The sequence below is a fragment of the Ranitomeya variabilis genome, unplaced genomic scaffold (genome assembly GCF_051348905.1).
Source record: "Ranitomeya variabilis isolate aRanVar5 unplaced genomic scaffold, aRanVar5.hap1 Scaffold_69, whole genome shotgun sequence".
Taxonomy (NCBI): domain Eukaryota; kingdom Metazoa; phylum Chordata; class Amphibia; order Anura; family Dendrobatidae; genus Ranitomeya; species Ranitomeya variabilis.
The window spans coordinates 328,006-351,550 of record NW_027508196.1 but is presented as its reverse complement, the minus strand read 5'-3'; the positions used below and the strand labels follow the sequence as shown (position 1 = coordinate 351,550).

Sequence of the window (23,545 nt, the reverse complement as noted above, 5' to 3'; positions counted from 1 at the left end):
TGGTTTGCCACTTGGGCCGCACCAAGGCCTACAACCGACACCCACTGTGGAGACGTAGCAAAAGATTGCCGCAGGGAAGACATTTCCAGAAACTCTGGATGCTCTGTCGATGACAGTTCTGCGGTGTGCATGTGTTCAAGCTCTGCGCAACGCGTTTTGAATCTGCATAACCACACCCTCCATCCCCGTGAAGGTTCCGTGCGACAAAGCAAGCTCCATTTCCAGCTCCCTGTTCCAAAAATCCATTTAATATATGGTCCCCAAATAGGGGACGTATCAGATATTAAACTAATAAGGACAGACACTACACTTGATCTTGAGCCATTTGGCCGAGAAGAGTTGATCAGAAATGGTTTGCCACTTGGGCCGCACCAAGGCCTACAACCGACACCCACTGTGGAGACGTAGCAAAAGATTGCCGCAGGGAAGACATTTCCAGAAACTCTGGATGATCTGTCGATGACAGTTCTGCGGTGTGCATGTGTTCAAGCTGTGCGCAACGCGTTTTGAATCTGCATAACCACACCCTCCACCCCCGTGATGGTTCCGTGCGACAAAGCAAGCTCCATTTCCAGCTCCCTGTTCCAAAAATCCATTTAATATATGGTCCCCAAATAGGGGACGTATCAGATATTAAACTAATAAGAACAGACACTACGCTTGATCTTGAGCCATTTGGCCGAGAAGAGATGATCAGAAATGATTTGCCACTTGGGCCGCACCAAGGCCTACAACCGACACCCACTGTGGAGACGTAGCAAAAGATTGCCGCAGGGAAGACATTTCCAGAAACTCTGGATGCTCTGTCGATGACAGTTCTGCGGTGTGCATGTGTTCAAGCTGTGCGCAACGCGTTTTGAATCTGCATAACCACACCCTCCACCCCCGTGAAGGTTCCGTGTGACAAAGCAAGCTCCATTTCCAGCTCCCTGTTCCAAAAATCCATTTAATATATGGTCCCCAAATAGGGGACGTATCAGATATTAAACTAATAAGAACAGACACTACGCTTGATCTTGAGCCATTTGGCCGAGAAGAGATGATCAGAAATGGTTTGCCACTTGGGCCGCACCAAGGCCTACAACCGACACCCACTGTGGAGACGTAGCAAAAGATTGCCGCAGGGAAGACATTTCCAGAAACTCTGGATGCTCTGTCGATGACAGTTCTGCGGTGTGCATGTGTTCAAGCTGTGCGCAACGCGTTTTGAATCTGCATAACCACACCCTCCATCCCCGTGAAGGTTCCGTGTGACAAAGCAAGCTCCATTTCCAGCTCCCTGTTCCAAAAATCCATTTAATATATGGTCCCCAAATAGGGGACGTATCAGATATTAAACTAATAAGAACAGACACTACGCTTGATCTTGAGCCATTTGGCCGAGAAGAGATGATCAGAAATGGTTTGCCACTTGGGCCGCACCAAGGCCTACAACCGACATCCACTGTGGAGACGTAGCAAAAGATTGCCGCAGGGAAGACATTTCCAGAAACTCTGGATGCTCTATCGATGACAGTTCTGCGGTGTGCATGTGTTCAAGCTGTGCGCAACGCGTTTTGAATCTGCATAACCACACCCTCCATCCCCGTGAAGGTTCCGTGCGACAAAGCAAGCTCCATTTCCAGCTCCCTGTTCCAAAAATCCATTTAATATATGGTCCCCAAATAGGGGACGTATCAGATATTAAACTAATAAGAACAGACACTACACTTGATCTTGAGCCATTTGGCCGAGAAGAGATGATCAGAAATGGTTTGCCACTTGGGCCGCACCAAGGCCTACAACCGACACCCACTGTGGAGACGTAGCAAAAGATTGCCGCAGGGAAGACATTTCCAAAAACTCTGGATGATCTGTCGATGACAGTTCTGCGGTGTGCATGTGTTCAAGCTGTGCGAAACGCGTTTTGAATCTGCATAACCACACCCTCCACCCCCGTGATGGTTCCGTGCGACAAAGCAAGCTCCATTTCCAGCTCCCTGTTCCAAAAATCCATTTAATATATGGTCCCCAAATAGGGGACGTATCAGATATTAAACTAATAAGAACAGACACTACGCTTGATCTTGAGCCATTTGGCCGAGAAGAGATGATCAGAAATGATTTGCCACTTGGGCCGCACCAAGGTCTACAACCGACACCCACTGTGGAGACGTAGCAAAAGATTGCCGCAGGGAAGACATTTCCAGAAACTCTGGATGCTCTGTCGATGACAGTTCTGCGGTGTGCATGTGTTCAAGCTGTGCGCAACGCGTTTTGAATCTGCATAACCACACCCTCCATCCCCGTGAAGGTTCCGTGTGACAAAGCAAGCTCCATTTCCAGCTCCCTGTTCCAAAAATCCATTTAATATATGGTCCCCAAATAGGGGACGTATCAGATATTAAACTAATAAGAACAGACACTACGCTTGATCTTGAGCCATTTGGCCGAGAAGAGATGATCAGAAATGGTTTGCCACTTGGGCCGCACCAAGGCCTACAACCGACATCCACTGTGGAGACGTAGCAAAAGATTGCCGCAGGGAAGACATTTCCAGAAACTCTGGATGCTCTATCGATGACAGTTCTGCGGTGTGCATGTGTTCAAGCTGTGCGCAACGCGTTTTGAATCTGCATAACCACACCCTCCATCCCCGTGAAGGTTCCGTGCGACAAAGCAAGCTCCATTTCCAGCTCCCTGTTCCAAAAATCCATTTAATATATGGTCCCCAAATAGGGGACGTATCAGATATTAAACTAATAAGAACAGACACTACACTTGATCTTGAGCCATTTGGCCGAGAAGAGATGATCAGAAATGGTTTGCCACTTGGGCCGCACCAAGGCCTACAACCGACACCCACTGTGGAGACGTAGCAAAAGATTGCCGCAGGGAAGACATTTCCAAAAACTCTGGATGATCTGTCGATGACAGTTCTGCGGTGTGCATGTGTTCAAGCTGTGCGAAACGCGTTTTGAATCTGCATAACCACACCCTCCACCCCCGTGATGGTTCCGTGCGACAAAGCAAGCTCCATTTCCAGCTCCCTGTTCCAAAAATCCATTTAATATATGGTCCCCAAATAGGGGACGTATCAGATATTAAACTAATAAGAACAGACACTACGCTTGATCTTGAGCCATTTGGCCGAGAAGAGATGATCAGAAATGATTTGCCACTTGGGCCGCACCAAGGTCTACAACCGACACCCACTGTGGAGACGTAGCAAAAGATTGCCGCAGGGAAGACATTTCCAGAAACTCTGGATGCTCTGTCGATGACAGTTCTGCGGTGTGCATGTGTTCAAGCTGTGCGCAACGCGTTTTGAATCTGCATAACCACACCCTCCATCCCCGTGAAGGTTCCGTGTGACAAAGCAAGCTCCATTTCCAGCTCCCTGTTCCAAAAATCCATTTAATATATGGTCCCCAAATAGGGGACGTATCAGATATTAAACTAATAAGAACAGACACTACGCTTGATCTTGAGCCATTTGGCCGAGAAGAGATGATCAGAAATGGTTTGCCACTTGGGCCGCACCAAGGCCTACAACCGACACCCACTGTGGAGACGTAGCAAAAGATTGCCGCAGGGAAGACATTTCCAGAAACTCTGGATGCTCTGTCGATGACAGTTCTGCGGTGTGCATGTGTTCAAGCTGTGCGCAACGCGTTTTGAATCTGCATAACCACACCCTCCATCCCCGTGAAGGTTCCGTGTGACAAAGCAAGCTCCATTTCCAGCTCCCTGTTCCAAAAATCCATGTAATATATGGTCCCCAAATACGGGACGTATCAGATATTAAACTAATAACAGACACTACGCTTGATCTTGATCCATTTGGCCGAGAAGAGATGATCAGAAATGGTTTGCCACTTGGGCCGCACCAAGGCCTACAACCGACACCCACTGTTAAGACGTAGCAAAAGATTGCCGCAGGGAAGACATTTCCAGAAACTCTGGATGCTCTGTCGATGACAGTTCTGCGGTGTGCATGTGTTCAAGCTGTGCGCAACGCGTTTTGAATCTGCATAACCACACCCTCCATCCCCGTGAAGGTTCCGTGTGACAAAGCAAGCTCCATTTCCAGCTCCCTGTTCCAAAAATCCATTTAATATATGGTCCCCAAATAGGGGACGTAACAGATATTAAACTAATAAGAACAGACACTACGCTTGATCTTGAGCCATTTGGCCGAGAAGAGATGATCAGAAATGGTTTGCCACTTGGGCCGCACCAAGGCCTACAACCGACACCCACTGTGGAGACGTAGCAAAAGATTGCCGCAGGGAAGACATTTCCAGAAACTCTGGATGCTCTGTCGACGACAGTTCTGCGGTGTGCATGTGTTCAAGCTGTGCGCAACGCGTTTTGAATCTGCATAACCACACCCTCCATCCCCGTGAAGGTTCCGTGTGACAAAGCAAGCTCCATTTCCAGCTCCCTGTTCCAAAAATCCAATTAATATATGGTCCCCAAATAGGGGACGTATCAGATATTAAACTAATAAGAACAGACACTACGCTTGATCTTGAGCCATTTGGCCGAGAAGAGATGATCAGAAATGGTTTGCCACTTGGGCCGCACCAAGGCCTACAACCGACACCCACTGTGGAGACGTAGCAAAAGATTGCCGCAGGGAAGACATTTCCAGAAACTCTGGATGCTCTGTCGACGACAGTTCTGCGGTGTGCATGTGTTCAAGCTGTGCGCAACGCGTTTTGAATCTGCATAACCACACCCTCCATCCCCGTGAAGGTTCCGTGTGACAAAGCAAGCTCCATTTCCAGCTCCCTGTTCCAAAAATCCATTTAATATATGGTCCCCAAATAGGGGACGTATCAGATATTAAACTAATAAGAACAGACACTACGCTTGATCTTGAGCCATTTGGCCGAGAAGAGATGATCAGAAATGGTTTGCCACTTGGGCCGCACCAAGGCCTACAACCGACACCAACTGTGGAGACGTAGCAAAAGATTGCCGCAGGGAAGACATTTCCAGAAACTCTGGATGCTCTGTCGATGACAGTTCTGCGGTGTGCATGTGTTCAAGCTGTGCGCAACGCGTTTTGAATCTGCATAACCACACCCTCCATCCCCGTGAAGGTTCCGTGTGACAAAGCAAGCTCCATTTCCAGCTCCCTGTTCCAAAAATCCATTTAATATATGGTCCCCAAATAGGGGACGTATCAGATATTAAACTAATAAGAACAGACACTACGCTTGATCTTGAGCCATTTGGCCGAGAAGAGATGATCAGAAATGGTTTGCCACTTGGGCCGCACCAAGGCCTACAACCGACATCCACTGTGAGACGTAGCAAAAGATTGCCGCAGGGAAGACATTTCCAGAAACTATGGATGCTCTATCGATGACAGTTCTGCGGTGTGCATGTGTTCAAGCTGTGCGCAACGCGTTTTGAATCTGCATAACCACACCCTCCATCCCCGTGAAGGTTCCGTGTGACAAAGCAAGCTCCATTTCCAGCTCCCTGTTCCAAAAATCCATTTAATATATGGTCCCCAAATAGGGGACGTATCAGATATTAAACTAATAAGAACAGACACTACGCTTGATCTTGAGCCATTTGGCCGAGAAGAGATGATCAGAAATGGTTTGCCACTTGGGCCGCACCAAGGCCTACAACCGACATCCACTGTGAGACGTAGCAAAAGATTGCCGCAGGGAAGACATTTCCAGAAACTATGGATGCTCTATCGATGACAGTTCTGCGGTGTGCATGTGTTCAAGCTGTGCGCAACGCGTTTTGAATCTGCATAACCACACCCTCCATCCCCGTGAAGGTTCCGTGCGACAAAGCAAGCTCCATTTCCAGCTCCCTGTTCCAAAAATCCATTTAATATATGGTCCCCAAATAGGGGACGTATCAGATATTAAACTAATAAGAACAGACACTACACTTGATCTTGAGCCATTTGGCCGAGAAGAGTTGATCAGAAATGGTTTGCCACTTGGGCCGCACCAAGGCCTACAACCGACACCCACTGTGGAGACGTAGCAAAAGATTGCCGCAGGGAAGACATTTCCAGAAACTCTGGATGCTCTGTTGATGACAGTTCTGCGGTGTGCATGTGTTCAAGCTGTGCGCAACGCGTTTTGAATCTGCATAACCACACCCTCCATCCCCGTGAAGGTTCCGTGTGACAAAGCAAGCTCCATTTCCAGCTCCCTGTTCCAAAAATCCATTTAATATATGGTCCCCAAATAGGGGACGTATCAGATATTAAACTAATAAGAACAGACACTACGCTTGATCTTGAGCCATTTGGCCGAGAAGAGATGATCAGAAATGGTTTGCCACTTGGGCCGCACCAAGGCCTACAACCGACACCCACTGTGGAGACGTAGCAAAAGATTGCCGCAGGGAAGACATTTCCAGAAACTCTGGATGATCTGTCGATGACAGTTCTGCGGTGTGCATGTGTTCAAGCTGTGCGAAACGCATTTTGAATCTGCATAACCACACCCTCCACCCCCGTGAAGGTTCCGTGCGACAAAGCAAGCTCCATTTCCAGCTCCCTGTTCCAAAAATCCATTTAATATATGGTCCCCAAATAGGGGACGTATCAGATATTAAACTAATAAGAACAGACACTACGCTTGATCTTGAGCCATTTGGCCGAGAAGAGATGATCAGAAATGGTTTGCCACTTGGGCCGCACCAAGGCCTACAACCGACACCCACTGTGGAGACGTAGCAAAAGATTGCCGCAGGGAAGACATTTCCAGAAACTCTGGATGCTCTGTTGATGACAGTTCTGCGGTGTGCATGTGTTCAAGCTGTGCGCAACGCGTTTTGAATCTGCATAACCACACCCTCCATCCCCGTGAAGGTTCAGTGTGACAAAGCAAGCTCCATTTCCAGCTCCCTGTTCCAAAAATCCATTTAATATATGGTCCCCAAATAGGGGACGTATCAGATATTAAACTAATAAGAACAGACACTACGCTTGATATTGATCCATTTGGCCGAGAAGAGATGATCAGAAATGGTTTGCCACTTGGGCCGCACCAAGGCCTACAACCGACACCCACTGTTAAGACGTAGCAAAAGATTGCCGCAGGGAAGACATTTCCAGAAACTCTGGATGCTCTGTTGATGACAGTTCTGCGGTGTGCATGTGTTCAAGCTGTGCGCAACGCATTTTGAATCTGCATAACCACACCCTCCATCCCCGTGAAGGTTCCGTGTGACAAAGCAAGCTCCATTTCCAGCTCCCTGTTCCAAAAATCCATTTAATATATGGTCCCCAAATAGGGGACGTAACAGATATTAAACTAATAAGAACAGACACTACGCTTGATCTTGAGCCATTTGGCCGAGAAGAGATGATCAGAAATGGTTTGCCACTTGGGCCGCACCAAGGCCTACAACCGACACCCACTGTGGAGACGTAGCAAAAGATTGCCGCAGGGAAGACATTTCCAGAAACTCTGGATGCTCTGTCGATGACAGTTCTGCGGTGTGCATGTGTTCAAGCTGTGCGCAACGCGTTTTGAATCTGCATAACCACACCCTCCATCCCCGTGAAGGTTCCGTGTGACAAAGCAAGCTCCATTTCCAGCTCCCTGTTCCAAAAATCCATTTAATATATGGTCCCCAAATAGGGGACGTATCAGATATTAAACTAATAAGAACAGACACTACGCTTGATCTTGAGCCATTTGGCCGAGAAGAGATGATCAGAAATGGTTTGCCACTTGGGCCGCACCAAGGCCTACAACCGACACCCACTGTGGAGACATAGCAAAAGATTGCCGCAGGGAAGACATTTCCAGAAACTCTGGATGCTCTGTCGATGACAGTTCTGCGGTGTGCATGTGTTCAAGCTCTGCGCAACGCGTTTTGAATCTGCATAACCACACCCTCCATCCCCGTGAAGGTTCCGTGCGACAAAGCAAGCTCCATTTCCAGCTCCCTGTTCCAAAAATCCATTTAATATATGGTCCCCAAATAGGGGACGTATCAGATATTAAACTAATAAGGACAGACACTACACTTGATCTTGAGCCATTTGGCCGAGAAGAGTTGATCAGAAATGGTTTGCCACTTGGGCCGCACCAAGGCCTACAACCGACACCCACTGTGGAGACGTAGCAAAAGATTGCCGCAGGGAAGACATTTCCAGAAACTCTGGATGCTCTGTCGATGACAGTTCTGCGGTGTGCATGTGTTCAAGCTGTGCGCAACGCGTTTTGAATCTGCATAACCACACCCTCCATCCCCGTGAAGGTTCCGTGTGACAAAGCAAGCTCCATTTCCAGCTCCCTGTTCCAAAAATCCATTTAATATATGGTCCCCAAATAGGGGACGTATCAGATATTAAACTAATAAGAACAGACACTACGCTTGATCTTGAGCCATTTGGCCAAGAAGAGATGATCAGAAATGGTTTGCCACTTGGGCCGCACCAAGGCCTACAACCGACACCCACTGTGGAGACGTAGCAAAAGATTGCCGCAGGGAAGACATTTCCAGAAACTCTGGATGATCTGTCGATGACAGTTCTGCGGTGTGCATGTGTTCAAGCTGTGTGAAACGCGTTTTGAATCTGCATAACCACACCCTCCACCCCCGTGATGGTTCCGTGCGACAAAGCAAGCTCCATTTCCAGCTCCCTGTTCCAAAAATCCATTTAATATATGGTCCCCAAATAGGGGACGTATCAGATATTAAACTAATAAGAACAGACACTACGCTTGATCTTGAGCCATTTGGCCGAGAAGAGATGATCAGAAATGATTTGCCACTTGGGCCGCACCAAGGCCTACAACCGACACCCACTGTGGAGACGTAGCAAAAGATTGCCGCAGGGAAGACATTTCCAGAAACTCTGGATGCTCTGTCGATGACAGTTCTGCGGTGTGCATGTGTTCAAGCTGTGCGCAACGCGTTTTGAATCTGCATAACCACACCCTCCATCCCCGTGAAGGTTCCGTGTGACAAAGCAAGCTCCATTTCCAGCTCCCTGTTCCAAAAATCCATTTAATATATGGTCCCCAAATAGGGGACGTATCAGATATTAAACTAATAAGAACAGACACTACGCTTGATCTTGAGCCATTTGGCCGAGAAGAGATGATCAGAAATGGTTTGCCACTTGGGCCGCACCAAGGCCTACAACCGACACCCACTGTGGAGACGTAGCAAAAGATTGCCGCAGGGAAGACATTTCCAGAAACTCTGGATGCTCTGTCGATGACAGTTCTGCGGTGTGCATGTGTTCAAGCTGTGCGCAACGCGTTTTGAATCTGCATAACCACACCCTCCATCCCCGTGAAGGTTCCGTGTGACAAAGCAAGCTCCATTTCCAGCTCCCTGTTCCAAAAATCCATTTAATATATGGTCCCCAAATAGGGGACGTATCAGATATTAAACTAATAAGAACAGACACTACGCTTGATCTTGAGCCATTTGGCCGAGAAGAGATGATCAGAAATGGTTTGCCACTTGGGCCGCACCAAGGCCTACAACCGACACCCACTGTGGAGACGTAGCAAAAGATTGCCGCAGGGAAGACATTTCCAGAAACTCTGGATGATCTGTCGATGACAGTTCTGCGGTGTGCATGTGTTCAAGCTGTGCGCAACGCGTTTTGAATCTGCATAACCACACCCTCCATCCCCGTGAAGGTTCCGTGTGACAAAGCAAGCTCCATTTCCAGCTCCCTGTTCCAAAAATCCATTTAATATATGGTCCCCAAATAGGGGACGTATCAGATATTAAACTAATAAGAACAGACACTACACTTGATCTTGAGCCATTTGGCCGAGAAGAGTTGATCAGAAATGGTTTGCCACTTGGGCCGCACCAAGGCCTACAACCGACACCCACTGTGGAGACGTAGCAAAAGATTGCCGCAGGGAAGACATTTCCAGAAACTCTGGATGCTCTGTTGATGACAGTTCTGCGGTGTGCATGTGTTCAAGCTGTGCGCAACGCGTTTTGAATCTGCATAACCACACCCTCCATCCCCGTGAAGGTTCCGTGTGACAAAGCAAGCTCCATTTCCAGCTCCCTGTTCCAAAAATCCATTTAATATATGGTCCCCAAATAGGGGACGTATCAGATATTAAACTAATAAGAACAGACACTACGCTTGATCTTGAGCCATTTGGCCGAGAAGAGATGATCAGAAATGGTTTGCCACTTGGGCCGCACCAAGGCCTACAACCGACACCCACTGTGGAGACGTAGCAAAAGATTGCCGCAGGGAAGACATTTCCAGAAACTCTGGATGATCTGTCGATGACAGTTCTGCGGTGTGCATGTGTTCAAGCTGTGCGAAACGCATTTTGAATCTGCATAACCACACCCTCCACCCCCGTGAAGGTTCCGTGCGACAAAGCAAGCTCCATTTCCAGCTCCCTGTTCCAAAAATCCATTTAATATATGGTCCCCAAATAGGGGACGTATCAGATATTAAACTAATAAGAACAGACACTACGCTTGATCTTGAGCCATTTGGCCGAGAAGAGATGATCAGAAATGGTTTGCCACTTGGGCCGCACCAAGGCCTACAACCGACACCCACTGTGGAGACGTAGCAAAAGATTGCCGCAGGGAAGACATTTCCAGAAACTCTGGATGCTCTGTTGATGACAGTTCTGCGGTGTGCATGTGTTCAAGCTGTGCGCAACGCGTTTTGAATCTGCATAACCACACCCTCCATCCCCGTGAAGGTTCAGTGTGACAAAGCAAGCTCCATTTCCAGCTCCCTGTTCCAAAAATCCATTTAATATATGGTCCCCAAATAGGGGACGTATCAGATATTAAACTAATAAGAACAGACACTACGCTTGATCTTGATCCATTTGGCCGAGAAGAGATGATCAGAAATGGTTTGCCACTTGGGCCGCACCAAGGCCTACAACCGACACCCACTGTTAAGACGTAGCAAAAGATTGCCGCAGGGAAGACATTTCCAGAAACTCTGGATGCTCTGTTGATGACAGTTCTGCGGTGTGCATGTGTTCAAGCTGTGCGCAACGCGTTTTGAATCTGCATAACCACACCCTCCATCCCCGTGAAGGTTCCGTGTGACAAAGCAAGCTCCATTTCCAGCTCCCTGTTCCAAAAATCCATTTAATATATGGTCCCCAAATAGGGGACGTAACAGATATTAAACTAATATGAACAGACACTACGCTTGATCTTGAGCCATTTGGCCGAGAAGAGATGATCAGAAATGGTTTGCCACTTGGGCCGCACCAAGGCCTACAACCGACACCCACTGTGGAGACGTAGCAAAAGATTGCCGCAGGGAAGACATTTCCAGAAACTCTGGATGCTCTGTCGATGACAGTTCTGCGGTGTGCATGTGTTCAAGCTGTGCGCAACGCGTTTTGAATCTGCATAACCACACCCTCCATCCCCGTGAAGGTTCCGTGTGACAAAGCAAGCTCCATTTCCAGCTCCCTGTTCCAAAAATCCATTTAATATATGGTCCCCAAATAGGGGACGTATCAGATATTAAACTAATAAGAACAGACACTACGCTTGATCTTGAGCCATTTGGCCGAGAAGAGATGATCAGAAATGGTTTGCCACTTGGGCCGCACCAAGGCCTACAACCGACACCCACTGTGGAGACGTAGCAAAAGATTGCCACAGGGAAGACATTTCCAGAAACTCTGGATGCTCTGTCGATGACAGTTCTGCGGTGTGCATGTGTTCAAGCTCTGCGCAACGCGTTTTGAATCTGCATAACCACACCCTCCATCCCCGTGAAGGTTCCGTGCGACAAAGCAAGCTCCATTTCCAGCTCCCTGTTCCAAAAATCCATTTAATATATGGTCCCCAAATAGGGGACGTATCAGATATTAAACTAATAAGGACAGACACTACACTTGATCTTGAGCCATTTGGCCGAGAAGAGTTGATCAGAAATGGTTTGCCACTTGGGCCGCACCAAGGCCTACAACCGACACCCACTGTGGAGACGTAGCAAAAGATTGCCGCAGGGAAGACATTTCCAGAAACTCTGGATGCTCTGTCGATGACAGTTCTGCGGTGTGCATGTGTTCAAGCTGTGCGCAACGCGTTTTGAATCTGCATAACCACACCCTCCATCCCCGTGAAGGTTCCGTGTGACAAAGCAAGCTCCATTTCCAGCTCCCTGTTCCAAAAATCCATTTAATATATGGTCCCCAAATAGGGGACGTATCAGATATTAAACTAATAAGAACAGACACTACGCTTGATCTTGAGCCATTTGGCCAAGAAGAGATGATCAGAAATGGTTTGCCACTTGGGCCGCACCAAGGCCTACAACCGACACCCACTGTGGAGACGTAGCAAAAGATTGCCGCAGGGAAGACATTTCCAGAAACTCTGGATGATCTGTCGATGACAGTTCTGCGGTGTGCATGTGTTCAAGCTGTGTGAAACGCGTTTTGAATCTCCATAACCACACCCTCCACCCCCGTGATGGTTCCGTGCGACAAAGCAAGCTCCATTTCCAGCTCCCTGTTCCAAAAATCCATTTAATATATGGTCCCCAAATAGGGGACGTATCAGATATTAAACTAATAAGAACAGACACTACGCTTGATCTTGAGCCATTTGGCCGAGAAGAGATGATCAGAAATGATTTGCCACTTGGGCCGCACCAAGGCCTACAACCGACACCCACTGTGGAGACGTAGCAAAAGATTGCCGCAGGGAAGACATTTCCAGAAACTCTGGATGCTCTGTCGATGACAGTTCTGCGGTGTGCATGTGTTCAAGCTGTGCGCAACGCGTTTTGAATCTGCATAACCACACCCTCCATCCCCGTGAAGGTTCCGTGTGACAAAGCAAGCTCCATTTCCAGCTCCCTGTTCCAAAAATCCATTTAATATATGGTCCCCAAATAGGGGACGTATCAGATATTAAACTAATAAGAACAGACACTACGCTTGATCTTGAGCCATTTGGCCGAGAAGAGATGATCAGAAATGGTTTGCCACTTGGGCCGCACCAAGGCCTACAACCGACACCCACTGTGGAGACGTAGCAAAAGATTGCCGCAGGGAAGACATTTCCAGAAACTCTGGATGCTCTGTCGATGACAGTTCTGCGGTGTGCATGTGTTCAAGCTGTGCGCAACGCGTTTTGAATCTGCATAACCACACCCTCCATCCCCGTGAAGGTTCCGTGTGACAAAGCAAGCTCCATTTCCAGCTCCCTGTTCCAAAAATCCATTTAATATATGGTCCCCAAATAGGGGACGTATCAGATATTAAACTAATAAGAACAGACACTACGCTTGATCTTGAGCCATTTGGCCGAGAAGAGATGATCAGAAATGGTTTGCCACTTGGGCCGCACCAAGGCCTACAACCGACATCCACTGTGAGACGTAGCAAAAGATTGCCGCAGGGAAGACATTTCCAGAAACTCTGGATGCTCTATCGATGACAGTTCTGCGGTGTGCATGTGTTCAAGCTGTGCGCAACGCATTTTGAATCTGCATAACCACACCCTCCATCCCCGTGAAGGTTCCGTGCGACAAAGCAAGCTCCATTTCCAGCTCCCTGTTCCAAAAATCCATTTAATATATGGTCCCCAAATAGGGGACGTATCAGATATTAAACTAATAAGAACAGGCACTACACTTGATCTTGAGCCATTTGGCCGAGAAGAGTTGATCAGAAATGGTTTGCCACTTGGGCCGCACCAAGGCCTACAACCGACACCCACTGTGGAGACGTAGCAAAAGATTGCCGCAGGGAAGACATTTCCAGAAACTCTGGATGCTCTGTTGATGACAGTTCTGCGGTGTGCATGTGTTCAAGCTGTGCGCAACGCGTTTTGAATCTGCATAACCACACCCTCCATCCCCGTGAAGGTTCCGTGTGACAAAGCAAGCTCCATTTCCAGCTCCCTGTTCCAAAAATCCATTTAATATATGGTCCCCAAATAGGGGACGTATCAGATATTAAACTAATAAGAACAGACACTACGCTTGATCTTGAGCCATTTGGCCGAGAAGAGATGATCAGAAATGGTTTGCCACTTGGGCCGCACCAAGGCCTACAACCGACACCCACTGTGGAGACGTAGCAAAAGATTGCCGCAGGGAAGACATTTCCAGAAACTCTGGATGATCTGTCGATGACAGTTCTGCGGTGTGCATGTGTTCAAGCTGTGCGAAACGCATTTTGAATCTGCATAACCACACCCTCCACCCCCGTGAAGGTTCCGTGCGACAAAGCAAGCTCCATTTCCAGCTCCCTGTTCCAAAAATCCATTTAATATATGGTCCCCAAATAGGGGACGTATCAGATATTAAACTAATAAGAACAGACACTACGCTTGATCTTGAGCCATTTGGCCGAGAAGAGATGATCAGAAATGGTTTGCCACTTGGGCCGCACCAAGGCCTACAACCGACACCCACTGTGGAGACGTAGCAAAAGATTGCCGCAGGGAAGACATTTCCAGAAACTCTGGATGCTCTGTCGATGACAGTTCTGCGGTGTGCATGTGTTCAAGCTGTGCGCAACGCGTTTTGAATCTGCATAACCACACCCTCCATCCCCGTGAAGGTTCCGTGTGACAAAGCAAGCTCCATTTCCAGCTCCCTGTTCCAAAAATCCATTTAATATATGGTCCCCAAATAGGGGACGTAACAGATATTAAACTAATAAGAACAGACACTACGCTTGATCTTGAGCCATTTGGCCGAGAAGAGATGATCAGAAATGGTTTGCCACTTGGGCCGCACCAAGGCCTACAACCGACACCCACTGTGGAGACGTAGCAAAAGATTGCCGCAGGGAAGACATTTCCAGAAACTCTGGATGCTCTGTCGATGACAGTTCTGCGGTGTGCATGTGTTCAAGCTGTGCGCAACGCGTTTTGAATCTGCATAACCACACCCTCCATCCCCGTGAAGGTTCCGTGTGACAAAGCAAGCTCCATTTCCAGCTCCCTGTTCCAAAAATCCATTTAATATATGGTCCCCAAATAGGGGACGTATCAGATATTAAACTAATAAGAACAGACACTACGCTTGATCTTGAGCCATTTGGCCGAGAAGAGATGATCAGAAATGGTTTGCCACTTGGGCCGCACCAAGGCCTACAACCGACACCCACTGTGGAGACGTAGCAAAAGATTGCCGCAGGGAAGACATTTCCAGAAACTCTGGATGCTCTGTCGATGACAGTTCTGCGGTGTGCATGTGTTCAAGCTCTGCGCAACGCGTTTTGAATCTGCATAACCACACCCTCCATCCCCGTGAAGGTTCCGTGCGACAAAGCAAGCTCCATTTCCAGCTCCCTGTTCCAAAAATCCATTTAATATATGGTCCCCAAATAGGGGACGTATCAGATATTAAACTAATAAGGACAGACACTACACTTGATCTTGAGCCATTTGGCCGAGAAGAGTTGATCAGAAATGGTTTGCCACTTGGGCCGCACCAAGGCCTACAACCGACACCCACTGTGGAGACGTAGCAAAAGATTGCCGCAGGGAAGACATTTCCAGAAACTCTGGATGCTCTGTCGATGACAGTTCTGCGGTGTGCATGTGTTCAAGCTGTGCGCAACGCGTTTTGAATCTGCATAACCACACCCTCCATCCCCGTGAAGGTTCCGTGTGACAAAGCAAGCTCCATTTCCAGCTCCCTGTTCCAAAAATCCATTTAATATATGGTCCCCAAATAGGGGACGTATCAGATATTAAACTAATAAGAACAGACACTACGCTTGATCTTGAGCCATTTGGCCAAGAAGAGATGATCAGAAATGGTTTGCCACTTGGGCCGCACCAAGGCCTACAACCGACACCCACTGTGGAGACGTAGCAAAAGATTGCCGCAGGGAAGACATTTCCAGAAACTCTGGATGATCTGTCGATGACAGTTCTGCGGTGTGCATGTGTTCAAGCTGTGTGAAACGCGTTTTGAATCTGCATAACCACACCCTCCACCCCCGTGATGGTTCCGTGCGACAAAGCAAGCTCCATTTCCAGCTCCCTGTTCCAAAAATCCATTTAATATATGGTCCCCAAATAGGGGACGTATCAGATATTAAACTAATAAGAACAGACACTACGCTTGATCTTGAGCCATTTGGCCGAGAAGAGATGATCAGAAATGATTTGCCACTTGGGCCGCACCAAGGCCTACAACCGACACCCACTGTGGAGACGTAGCAAAAGATTGCCGCAGGGAAGACATTTCCAGAAACTCTGGATGCTCTGTCGATGACAGTTCTGCGGTGTGCATGTGTTCAAGCTGTGCGCAACGCGTTTTGAATCTGCATAACCACACCCTCCATCCCCGTGAAGGTTCCGTGTGACAAAGCAAGCTCCATTTCCAGCTCCCTGTTCCAAAAATCCATTTAATATATGGTCCCCAAATAGGGGACGTATCAGATATTAAACTAATAAGAACAGACACTACGCTTGATCTTGAGCCATTTGGCCGAGAAGAGATGATCAGAAATGGTTTGCCACTTGGGCCGCACCAAGGCCTACAACCGACATCCACTGTGAGACGTAGCAAAAGATTGCCGCAGGGAAGACATTTCCAGAAACTCTGGATGCTCTATCGATGACAGTTCTGCGGTGTGCATGTGTTCAAGCTGTGCGCAACGCGTTTTGAATCTGCATAACCACACCCTCCATCCCCGTGAAGGTTCCGTGCGACAAAGCAAGCTCCATTTCCAGCTCCCTGTTCCAAAAATCCATTTAATATATGGTCCCCAAATAGGGGACGTATCAGATATTAAACTAATAAGAACAGACACCACACTTGATCTTGAGCCATTTGGCCGAGAAGAGATGATCAGAAATGGTTTGCCACTTGGGCCGCACCAAGGCCTACAACCGACACCCACTGTGGAGACGTAGCAAAAGATTGCCGCAGGGAAGACATTTCCAGAAACTCTGGATGATCTGTCGATGACAGTTCTGCGGTGTGCATGTGTTCAAGCTGTGCGAAACGCGTTTTGAATCTGCATAACCACACCCTCCACCCCCGTGATGGTTCCGTGCGACAAAGCAAGCTCCATTTCCAGCTCCCTGTTCCAAAAATCCATTTAATATATGGTCCCCAAATAGGGGACGTATCAGATATTAAACTAATAAGAACAGACACTACGCTTGATCTTGAGCCATTTGGCCGAGAAGAGATGATCAGAAATGATTTGCCACTTGGGCCGCACCAAGGCCTACAACCGACACCCACTGTGGAGACGTAGCAAAAGATTGCCGCAGGGAAGACATTTCCAGAAACTCTGGATGCTCTGTCGATGACAGTTCTGCGGTGTGCATGTGTTCAAGCTGTGCGCAACGCGTTTTGAATCTGCATAACCACACCCTCCATCCCCGTGAAGGTTCCGTGTGACAAAGCAAGCTCCATTTCCAGCTCCCTGTTCCAAAAATCCATTTAATATATGGTCCCCAAATAGGGGACGTATCAGATATTAAATTAATAAGAACAGGCACTACGCTTGATCTTGAGCCATTTGGCCGAGAAGAGATGATCAGAAATGGTTTGCCACTTGGGCCGCACCAAGGCCTACAACCGACACCCACTGTGGAGACGTAGCAAAAGATTGCCGCAGGGAAGACATTTCCAGAAACTCTGGATGCTCTGTCGACGACAGTTCTGCGGTGTGCATGTGTTCAAGCTGTGCGCAACGCGTTTTGAATCTGCATAACCACACCCTCCATCCCCGTGAAGGTTCCGTGTGACAGATCAAGCTCCATTTCCAGCTCCCTGTTCCAAAAATCCATTTAATATATGGTCCCCAAATAGGGGACGTATCAGATATTAAACTAATAAGAACAGACACTACGCTTGATCTTGAGCCATTTGGCCGAGAAGAGATGATCAGAAATGGTTTGCCACTTGGGCCGCACCAAGGCCTACAACCGACATCCACTGTGGAGATGTAGCAAAAGATCGCCGCAGGGAAGACATTTCCAGAAACTCTGGATGCTCTATCGATGACAGTTCTGCGGTGTGCATGTGTTCAAGCTGTGCGCAACGCGTTTTGAATCTGCATAACCACACCCTCCATCCCTGTGAAGGTTAAGTGTGACAAAGCAAGCTCCATTTCCAGCTCCCTGTTCCAAAAATCCATTTAATATATGGTCCCCAAATAGGGGACCAATCAGATATTAAACTAATAAGAACAGACACTACGCTTGATCTTGAGCCATTTGGCCGAGAAGAGATGATCAGAAATGGTTTGCCACGGGCCGCACCAAGGCCTACAACCGACACCCACTGTGGAGACGTAGCAAAAGATTGCCGCAGGGAAGACATTTCCAGAAACTCTGGATGCTCTGTCGATGACAGTTCTGCGGTGTGCATGTGTTCAAGCTGTGCGCAACGCGTTTTGAATCTGCATAACCACACCCTCCATCCCCATGAAGGTTCCGTGTGACAAAGCAAGCTCCATTTCCAGCTCCCTGTTCCAAAAATCCATTTAATATATGGTCCCCAAATAGGGGACGTATCAGATATTAAACTAATAAGAACAGGCACTACGCTTGATCTTGAGCCATTTGGCCGAGAAGAGATGATCAGAAATGGTTTGCCACTTGGGCCGCACCAAGACCTACAACCGACACCCACTGTGGAGATGTAGCAAAAGATTGCCGCAGGGAAGACATTTCCAGAAACTCTGGATGCTCTATCGATGACAGTTCTGCGGTGTGCATGTGTTCAAGCTGTGCGCAACGCGTTTTGAATCTGCATAACCACACCCTCCATCCCCATGAAGGTTCCGTGTGACAAAGCAAGCTCCATTTCCAGCTCCCTGTTCCAAAAATCCATTTAATATATGGTCCCCAAATAGGGGATGTATCAGATATTAAACTAATAAGAACAGGCACTACGCTTGATCTTGAGCCATTTGGCCGAGAAGAGATGATCAGAAATGGTTTGCCACTTGGGCCGCACCAAGACCTACAACCGACACCCACTGTGGAGATGTAGCAAAAGATTGCCGCAGGGAAGACATTTCCAGAAACTCTGGATGCTCTATCGATGACAGTTCTGCGGTGTGCATGTGTTCAAGCTGTGCGCAACGCGTTTTGAATCTGCATAACCACACCCTCCATCCCCATGAAGGTTCCGTGTGACAAAGCAAGCTCCATTTCCAGCTCCCTGTTCCAAAAATCCATTTAATATATGGTCCCCAAATAGGGGACGTATCAGATATTAAATTAATAAGAACAGGCACTACGCTTGATCTTGAGCCATTTGGCCGAGAAGAGATGATCAGAAATGGTTTGCCACTTGGGCCGCACCAAGGCCTACAACCGACACCCACTGTGGAGACGTAGCAAAAGATTGCCGCAGGGAATACATTTCCAGAAACTCTGGATGCTCTGTCGACGACAGTTCTGCGGTGTGCATGTGTTCAAGCTGTGCGCAACGCGTTTTGAATCTGCATAACCACACCCTCCATCCCCGTGAAGGTTCCGTGTGACAGATCAAGCTCCATTTCCAGCTCCCTGTTCCAAAAATCCATTTAATATATGGTCCCCAAATAGGGGACGTATCAGATATTAAACTAATAAGAACAGACACTACGCTTGATCTTGAGCCATTTGGCCGAGAAGAGATGATCAGAAATGGTTTGCCACTTGGGCCGCACCAAGGCCTACAACCGACATCCACTGTGGAGATGTAGCAAAAGATCGCCGCAGGGAAGACATTTCCAGAAACTCTGGATGCTCTGTCGACGACAGTTCTGCGGTGTGCATGTGTTCAAGCTGTGCGCAACGCATTTTGAATCTGCCTAACCACACCCTCCATCCCCGTGAAGGTTCCGTGTGACAAAGCAAGCTCCATTTCCAGCTCCCTGTTCCAAAAATCCATTTAATATATGGTCCCCAAATAGGGGACGCATCAGATATTAAACTAATAAGAACAGACACTACGCTTGATCTTGAGCCATTTGGCCGAGAAGAGATGATCAGAAATGGTTTGCCACTTGGGCCGCACCAAGGCCTACAACCGACATCCACTGTGGAGACGTAGCAAAAGATCGCCGCAGGGAAGACATTTCCAGAAACTCTGGATGCTCTATCGATGACAGTTCTGCGGTGTGCATGTGTTCAAGCTGTGCGCAACGCGTTTTGAATCTGCATAACCACACCCTCCATCCCCGTGAAGGTTCCGTGCGACAAAGCAAGCTCCATTTCCAGCTCCCTGTTCCAAAAATCCATTTAATATATGGTCCCCAAATAGGGGACGTATCAGATATTAAACTAATAAGAACAGACACTACACTTGATCTTGAGCCATTTGGCCGAGAAGAGTTGATCAGAAATGGTTTGCCACTTGGGCCGCACCAAGGCCTACAACCGACACCCACTGTGGAGACGTAGCAAAAGATTGCCGCAGGGAAGACATTTCCAGAAACTCTGGATGCTCTGTTGATGACAGTTCTGCGGTGTGCATGTGTTCAAGCTGTGCGCAACGCGTTTTGAATCTGCATAACCACACCCTCCATCCCCGTGAAGGTTCCGTGTGACAAAGCAAGCTCCATTTCCAGCTCCCTGTTCCAAAAATCCATTTAATATATGGTCCCCAAATAGGGGACGTATCAGATATTAAACTAATAAGAACAGACACTACGCTTGATCTTGAGCCATTTGGCCGAGAAGAGATGATCAGAAATGGTTTGCCACTTGGGCCGCACCAAGGCCTACAACCGACACCCACTGTGGAGACGTAGCAAAAGATTGCCGCAGGGAAGACATTTCCAGAAACTCTGGATGATCTGTCGATGACAGTTCTGCGGTGTGCATGTGTTCAAGCTGTGCGAAACGCATTTTGAATCTGCATAACCACACCCTCCACCCCCGTGAAGGTTCCGTGCGACAAAGCAAGCTCCATTTCCAGCTCCCTGTTCCAAAAATCCATTTAATATATGGTCCCCAAATAGGGGACGTATCAGATATTAAACTAATAAGAACAGACACTACGCTTGATCTTGAGCCATTTGGCCGAGAAGAGATGATCAGAAATGGTTTGCCACTTGGGCCGCACCAAGACCTACAACCGACACCCACTGTGGAGATGTAGCAAAAGATTGCCGCAGGGAAGACATTTCCAGAAACTCTGGATGCTCTATCGATGACAGTTCTGCGGTGTGCATGTGTTCAAGCTGTGCGCAACGCGTTTTGAATCTGCATAACCACACCCTCCATCCCCATGAAGGTTCCGTGTGACAAAGCAAGCTCCATTTCCAGCTCCCTGTTCCAAAAATCCATTTAATATATGGTCCCCAAATAGGGGACGTATCAGATATTAAATTAATAAGAACAGGCACTACGCTTGATCTTGAGCCATTTGGCCGAGAAGAGATGATCAGAAATGGTTTGCCACTTGGGCCGCACCAAGGCCTACAACCGACACCCACTGTGGAGACGTAGCAAAAGATTGCCGCAGGGAATACATTTCCAGAAACTCTGGATGCTCTGTCGACGACAGTTCTGCGGTGTGCATGTGTTCAAGCTGTGCGCAACGCGTTTTGAATCTGCATAACCACACCCTCCATCCCCGTGAAGGTTCCGTGTGACAGATCAAGCTCCATTTCCAGCTCCCTGTTCCAAAAATCCATTTAATATATGGTCCCCAAATAGGGGACGTATCAGATATTAAACTAATAAGAACAGACACTACGCTTGATCTTGAGCCATTTGGCCGAGAAGAGATGATCAGAAATGGTTTGCCACTTGGGCCGCACCAAGGCCTACAACCGACATCCACTGTGGAGATGTAGCAAAAGATCGCCGCAGGGAAGACATTTCCAGAAACTCTGGATGCTCTGTCGACGACAGTTCTGCGGTGTGCATGTGTTCAAGCTGTGCGCAACGCATTTTGAATCTGCCTAACCACACCCTCCATCCCCGTGAAGGTTCCGTGTGACAAAGCAAGCTCCATTTCCAGCTCCCTGTTCCAAAAATCCATTTAATATATGGTCCCCAAATAGGGGACGCATCAGATATTAAACTAATAAGAACAGACACTACACTTGATCTTGAGCCATTTGGCCGAGAAGAGTTGATCAGAAATGGTTTGCCACTTGGGCCGCACCAAGGCCTACAACCGACACCCACTGTGGAGACGTAGCAAAAGATTGCCGCAGGGAAGACATTTCCAGAAACTCTGGATGCTCTGTTGATGACAGTTCTGCGGTGTGCATGTGTTCAAGCTGTGCGCAACGCGTTTTGAATCTGCATAACCACACCCTCCATCCCCGTGAAGGTTCCGTGTGACAAAGCAAGCTCCATTTCCAGCTCCCTGTTCCAAAAATCCATTTAATATATGGTCCCCAAATAGGGGACGTATCAGATATTAAACTAATAAGAACAGACACTACGCTTGATCTTGAGCCATTTGGCCGAGAAGAGATGATCAGAAATGGTTTGCCACTTGGGCCGCACCAAGGCCTACAACCGACACCCACTGTGGAGACGTAGCAAAAGATTGCCGCAGGGAAGACATTTCCAGAAACTCTGGATGATCTGTCGATGACAGTTCTGCGGTGTGCATGTGTTCAAGCTGTGCGAAACGCATTTTGAATCTGCATAACCACACCCTCCACCCCCGTGAAGGTTCCGTGCGACAAAGCAAGCTCCATTTCCAGCTCCCTGTTCCAAAAATCCATTTAATATATGGTCCCCAAATAGGGGACGTATCAGATATTAAACTAATAAGAACAGACACTACGCTTGATCTTGAGCCATTTGGCCGAGAAGAGATGATCAGAAATGGTTTGCCACTTGGGCCGCACCAAGGCCTACAACCGACACCCACTGTGGAGACGTAGCAAAAGATTGCCGCAGGGAAGACATTTCCAGAAACTCTGGATGCTCTGTCGATGACAGTTCTGCGGTGTGCATGTGTTCAAGCTGTGCGCAACGCGTTTTGAATCTGCATAACCACACCCTCCATCCCCGTGAAGGTTCCGTGTGACAAAGCAAGCTCCATTTCCAGCTCCCTGTTCCAAAAATCCATTTAATATATGGTCCCCAAATAGGGGACGTATCAGATATTAAACTAATAAGAACAGACACTACGCTTGATCTTGATCCATTTGGCCGAGAAGAGATGATCAGAAATGGTTTGCCACTTGGGCCGCACCAAGGCCTACAACCGACACCCACTGTTAAGACGTAGCAAAAGATTGCCGCAGGGAAGACATTTCCAGAAACTCTGGATGCTCTGTTGATGACAGTTCTGCGGTGTGCATGTGTTCAAGCTGTGCGCAACGCGTTTTGAATCTGCATAACCACACCCTCCATCCCCGTGAAGGTTCCGTGTGACAAAGCAAGCTCCATTTCCAGCTCCCTGTTCCAAAAATCCATTTAATATATGGTCCCCAAATAGGGGACGTAACAGATATTAAACTAATAAGAACAGACACTACGCTTGATCTTGAGCCATTTGGCCGAGAAGAGATGATCAGAAATGGTTTGACACTTGGGCCGCACCAAGGCCTACAACCGACACCCACTGTGGAGACGTAGCAAAAGATTGCCGCAGGGAAGACATTTCCAGAAACTCTGGATGCTC

General features: G+C 48.0%; 67 pseudogenes; all 67 read right to left on the bottom strand.

Moving 5' to 3' along the window:
- Window positions 1-167: 167 nt before the first annotated feature.
- Window positions 168-341, bottom strand: LOC143791425 (U2 spliceosomal RNA; annotated as a pseudogene).
- A 175-nt stretch (window positions 342-516) lies between these two features.
- LOC143791289 (U2 spliceosomal RNA) lies at window positions 517-691 on the bottom strand (annotated as a pseudogene).
- A 176-nt stretch (window positions 692-867) lies between these two features.
- Window positions 868-1,041, bottom strand: LOC143792157 (U2 spliceosomal RNA; annotated as a pseudogene).
- A 176-nt stretch (window positions 1,042-1,217) lies between these two features.
- On the bottom strand, window positions 1,218-1,391 carry LOC143792463 (U2 spliceosomal RNA; annotated as a pseudogene).
- Window positions 1,392-1,567: 176 nt separating this feature from the next.
- LOC143791306 (U2 spliceosomal RNA) lies at window positions 1,568-1,741 on the bottom strand (annotated as a pseudogene).
- A 138-nt stretch (window positions 1,742-1,879) lies between these two features.
- On the bottom strand, window positions 1,880-2,091 carry LOC143791269 (U2 spliceosomal RNA; annotated as a pseudogene).
- A 176-nt stretch (window positions 2,092-2,267) lies between these two features.
- On the bottom strand, window positions 2,268-2,441 carry LOC143792462 (U2 spliceosomal RNA; annotated as a pseudogene).
- Window positions 2,442-2,617: 176 nt separating this feature from the next.
- Window positions 2,618-2,791, bottom strand: LOC143791295 (U2 spliceosomal RNA; annotated as a pseudogene).
- A 138-nt stretch (window positions 2,792-2,929) lies between these two features.
- LOC143791268 (U2 spliceosomal RNA) lies at window positions 2,930-3,141 on the bottom strand (annotated as a pseudogene).
- A 176-nt stretch (window positions 3,142-3,317) lies between these two features.
- Window positions 3,318-3,491, bottom strand: LOC143792461 (U2 spliceosomal RNA; annotated as a pseudogene).
- A 176-nt stretch (window positions 3,492-3,667) lies between these two features.
- LOC143792091 (U2 spliceosomal RNA) lies at window positions 3,668-3,838 on the bottom strand (annotated as a pseudogene).
- A 176-nt stretch (window positions 3,839-4,014) lies between these two features.
- Window positions 4,015-4,188, bottom strand: LOC143791794 (U2 spliceosomal RNA; annotated as a pseudogene).
- A 176-nt stretch (window positions 4,189-4,364) lies between these two features.
- On the bottom strand, window positions 4,365-4,538 carry LOC143791359 (U2 spliceosomal RNA; annotated as a pseudogene).
- Window positions 4,539-4,714: 176 nt separating this feature from the next.
- On the bottom strand, window positions 4,715-4,888 carry LOC143792460 (U2 spliceosomal RNA; annotated as a pseudogene).
- Window positions 4,889-5,064: 176 nt separating this feature from the next.
- LOC143792459 (U2 spliceosomal RNA) lies at window positions 5,065-5,238 on the bottom strand (annotated as a pseudogene).
- Window positions 5,239-5,413: 175 nt separating this feature from the next.
- Window positions 5,414-5,587, bottom strand: LOC143792458 (U2 spliceosomal RNA; annotated as a pseudogene).
- Window positions 5,588-5,762: 175 nt separating this feature from the next.
- On the bottom strand, window positions 5,763-5,936 carry LOC143791663 (U2 spliceosomal RNA; annotated as a pseudogene).
- Window positions 5,937-6,112: 176 nt separating this feature from the next.
- On the bottom strand, window positions 6,113-6,286 carry LOC143792457 (U2 spliceosomal RNA; annotated as a pseudogene).
- Window positions 6,287-6,462: 176 nt separating this feature from the next.
- On the bottom strand, window positions 6,463-6,636 carry LOC143792102 (U2 spliceosomal RNA; annotated as a pseudogene).
- Window positions 6,637-6,812: 176 nt separating this feature from the next.
- On the bottom strand, window positions 6,813-6,986 carry LOC143792033 (U2 spliceosomal RNA; annotated as a pseudogene).
- Window positions 6,987-7,162: 176 nt separating this feature from the next.
- On the bottom strand, window positions 7,163-7,336 carry LOC143791793 (U2 spliceosomal RNA; annotated as a pseudogene).
- A 176-nt stretch (window positions 7,337-7,512) lies between these two features.
- Window positions 7,513-7,686, bottom strand: LOC143792456 (U2 spliceosomal RNA; annotated as a pseudogene).
- Window positions 7,687-7,862: 176 nt separating this feature from the next.
- Window positions 7,863-8,036, bottom strand: LOC143791424 (U2 spliceosomal RNA; annotated as a pseudogene).
- A 176-nt stretch (window positions 8,037-8,212) lies between these two features.
- LOC143791337 (U2 spliceosomal RNA) lies at window positions 8,213-8,386 on the bottom strand (annotated as a pseudogene).
- A 138-nt stretch (window positions 8,387-8,524) lies between these two features.
- LOC143792202 (U2 spliceosomal RNA) lies at window positions 8,525-8,736 on the bottom strand (annotated as a pseudogene).
- Window positions 8,737-8,912: 176 nt separating this feature from the next.
- On the bottom strand, window positions 8,913-9,086 carry LOC143792454 (U2 spliceosomal RNA; annotated as a pseudogene).
- Window positions 9,087-9,262: 176 nt separating this feature from the next.
- On the bottom strand, window positions 9,263-9,436 carry LOC143792453 (U2 spliceosomal RNA; annotated as a pseudogene).
- Window positions 9,437-9,612: 176 nt separating this feature from the next.
- On the bottom strand, window positions 9,613-9,786 carry LOC143792142 (U2 spliceosomal RNA; annotated as a pseudogene).
- A 176-nt stretch (window positions 9,787-9,962) lies between these two features.
- LOC143792452 (U2 spliceosomal RNA) lies at window positions 9,963-10,136 on the bottom strand (annotated as a pseudogene).
- A 176-nt stretch (window positions 10,137-10,312) lies between these two features.
- On the bottom strand, window positions 10,313-10,486 carry LOC143792094 (U2 spliceosomal RNA; annotated as a pseudogene).
- Window positions 10,487-10,662: 176 nt separating this feature from the next.
- Window positions 10,663-10,836, bottom strand: LOC143791613 (U2 spliceosomal RNA; annotated as a pseudogene).
- A 176-nt stretch (window positions 10,837-11,012) lies between these two features.
- On the bottom strand, window positions 11,013-11,186 carry LOC143792021 (U2 spliceosomal RNA; annotated as a pseudogene).
- A 176-nt stretch (window positions 11,187-11,362) lies between these two features.
- Window positions 11,363-11,536, bottom strand: LOC143792451 (U2 spliceosomal RNA; annotated as a pseudogene).
- Window positions 11,537-11,712: 176 nt separating this feature from the next.
- On the bottom strand, window positions 11,713-11,886 carry LOC143791423 (U2 spliceosomal RNA; annotated as a pseudogene).
- Window positions 11,887-12,062: 176 nt separating this feature from the next.
- On the bottom strand, window positions 12,063-12,236 carry LOC143791336 (U2 spliceosomal RNA; annotated as a pseudogene).
- A 138-nt stretch (window positions 12,237-12,374) lies between these two features.
- Window positions 12,375-12,586, bottom strand: LOC143792217 (U2 spliceosomal RNA; annotated as a pseudogene).
- Window positions 12,587-12,762: 176 nt separating this feature from the next.
- Window positions 12,763-12,936, bottom strand: LOC143792450 (U2 spliceosomal RNA; annotated as a pseudogene).
- Window positions 12,937-13,112: 176 nt separating this feature from the next.
- Window positions 13,113-13,286, bottom strand: LOC143792449 (U2 spliceosomal RNA; annotated as a pseudogene).
- Window positions 13,287-13,461: 175 nt separating this feature from the next.
- LOC143791303 (U2 spliceosomal RNA) lies at window positions 13,462-13,635 on the bottom strand (annotated as a pseudogene).
- Window positions 13,636-13,811: 176 nt separating this feature from the next.
- On the bottom strand, window positions 13,812-13,985 carry LOC143792447 (U2 spliceosomal RNA; annotated as a pseudogene).
- A 176-nt stretch (window positions 13,986-14,161) lies between these two features.
- On the bottom strand, window positions 14,162-14,335 carry LOC143792083 (U2 spliceosomal RNA; annotated as a pseudogene).
- Window positions 14,336-14,511: 176 nt separating this feature from the next.
- LOC143791791 (U2 spliceosomal RNA) lies at window positions 14,512-14,685 on the bottom strand (annotated as a pseudogene).
- A 176-nt stretch (window positions 14,686-14,861) lies between these two features.
- Window positions 14,862-15,035, bottom strand: LOC143792446 (U2 spliceosomal RNA; annotated as a pseudogene).
- Window positions 15,036-15,211: 176 nt separating this feature from the next.
- LOC143791421 (U2 spliceosomal RNA) lies at window positions 15,212-15,385 on the bottom strand (annotated as a pseudogene).
- Window positions 15,386-15,561: 176 nt separating this feature from the next.
- LOC143791335 (U2 spliceosomal RNA) lies at window positions 15,562-15,735 on the bottom strand (annotated as a pseudogene).
- Window positions 15,736-15,873: 138 nt separating this feature from the next.
- Window positions 15,874-16,085, bottom strand: LOC143792201 (U2 spliceosomal RNA; annotated as a pseudogene).
- Window positions 16,086-16,261: 176 nt separating this feature from the next.
- On the bottom strand, window positions 16,262-16,435 carry LOC143792445 (U2 spliceosomal RNA; annotated as a pseudogene).
- A 175-nt stretch (window positions 16,436-16,610) lies between these two features.
- Window positions 16,611-16,784, bottom strand: LOC143792230 (U2 spliceosomal RNA; annotated as a pseudogene).
- A 138-nt stretch (window positions 16,785-16,922) lies between these two features.
- LOC143791267 (U2 spliceosomal RNA) lies at window positions 16,923-17,134 on the bottom strand (annotated as a pseudogene).
- Window positions 17,135-17,310: 176 nt separating this feature from the next.
- LOC143791960 (U2 spliceosomal RNA) lies at window positions 17,311-17,484 on the bottom strand (annotated as a pseudogene).
- A 198-nt stretch (window positions 17,485-17,682) lies between these two features.
- LOC143791690 (U2 spliceosomal RNA) lies at window positions 17,683-17,834 on the bottom strand (annotated as a pseudogene).
- A 176-nt stretch (window positions 17,835-18,010) lies between these two features.
- Window positions 18,011-18,184, bottom strand: LOC143791542 (U2 spliceosomal RNA; annotated as a pseudogene).
- A 174-nt stretch (window positions 18,185-18,358) lies between these two features.
- On the bottom strand, window positions 18,359-18,532 carry LOC143791473 (U2 spliceosomal RNA; annotated as a pseudogene).
- Window positions 18,533-18,708: 176 nt separating this feature from the next.
- On the bottom strand, window positions 18,709-18,882 carry LOC143791822 (U2 spliceosomal RNA; annotated as a pseudogene).
- A 176-nt stretch (window positions 18,883-19,058) lies between these two features.
- Window positions 19,059-19,232, bottom strand: LOC143791918 (U2 spliceosomal RNA; annotated as a pseudogene).
- A 198-nt stretch (window positions 19,233-19,430) lies between these two features.
- LOC143791688 (U2 spliceosomal RNA) lies at window positions 19,431-19,582 on the bottom strand (annotated as a pseudogene).
- A 176-nt stretch (window positions 19,583-19,758) lies between these two features.
- LOC143791589 (U2 spliceosomal RNA) lies at window positions 19,759-19,932 on the bottom strand (annotated as a pseudogene).
- Window positions 19,933-20,108: 176 nt separating this feature from the next.
- Window positions 20,109-20,282, bottom strand: LOC143791651 (U2 spliceosomal RNA; annotated as a pseudogene).
- Window positions 20,283-20,458: 176 nt separating this feature from the next.
- Window positions 20,459-20,632, bottom strand: LOC143792444 (U2 spliceosomal RNA; annotated as a pseudogene).
- Window positions 20,633-20,808: 176 nt separating this feature from the next.
- LOC143792072 (U2 spliceosomal RNA) lies at window positions 20,809-20,982 on the bottom strand (annotated as a pseudogene).
- A 176-nt stretch (window positions 20,983-21,158) lies between these two features.
- Window positions 21,159-21,332, bottom strand: LOC143791917 (U2 spliceosomal RNA; annotated as a pseudogene).
- Window positions 21,333-21,530: 198 nt separating this feature from the next.
- LOC143791687 (U2 spliceosomal RNA) lies at window positions 21,531-21,682 on the bottom strand (annotated as a pseudogene).
- A 176-nt stretch (window positions 21,683-21,858) lies between these two features.
- Window positions 21,859-22,032, bottom strand: LOC143791455 (U2 spliceosomal RNA; annotated as a pseudogene).
- Window positions 22,033-22,208: 176 nt separating this feature from the next.
- Window positions 22,209-22,382, bottom strand: LOC143792442 (U2 spliceosomal RNA; annotated as a pseudogene).
- Window positions 22,383-22,558: 176 nt separating this feature from the next.
- On the bottom strand, window positions 22,559-22,732 carry LOC143792061 (U2 spliceosomal RNA; annotated as a pseudogene).
- A 176-nt stretch (window positions 22,733-22,908) lies between these two features.
- Window positions 22,909-23,082, bottom strand: LOC143791879 (U2 spliceosomal RNA; annotated as a pseudogene).
- A 176-nt stretch (window positions 23,083-23,258) lies between these two features.
- Window positions 23,259-23,432, bottom strand: LOC143791790 (U2 spliceosomal RNA; annotated as a pseudogene).
- Window positions 23,433-23,545: the final 113 nt, after the last annotated feature.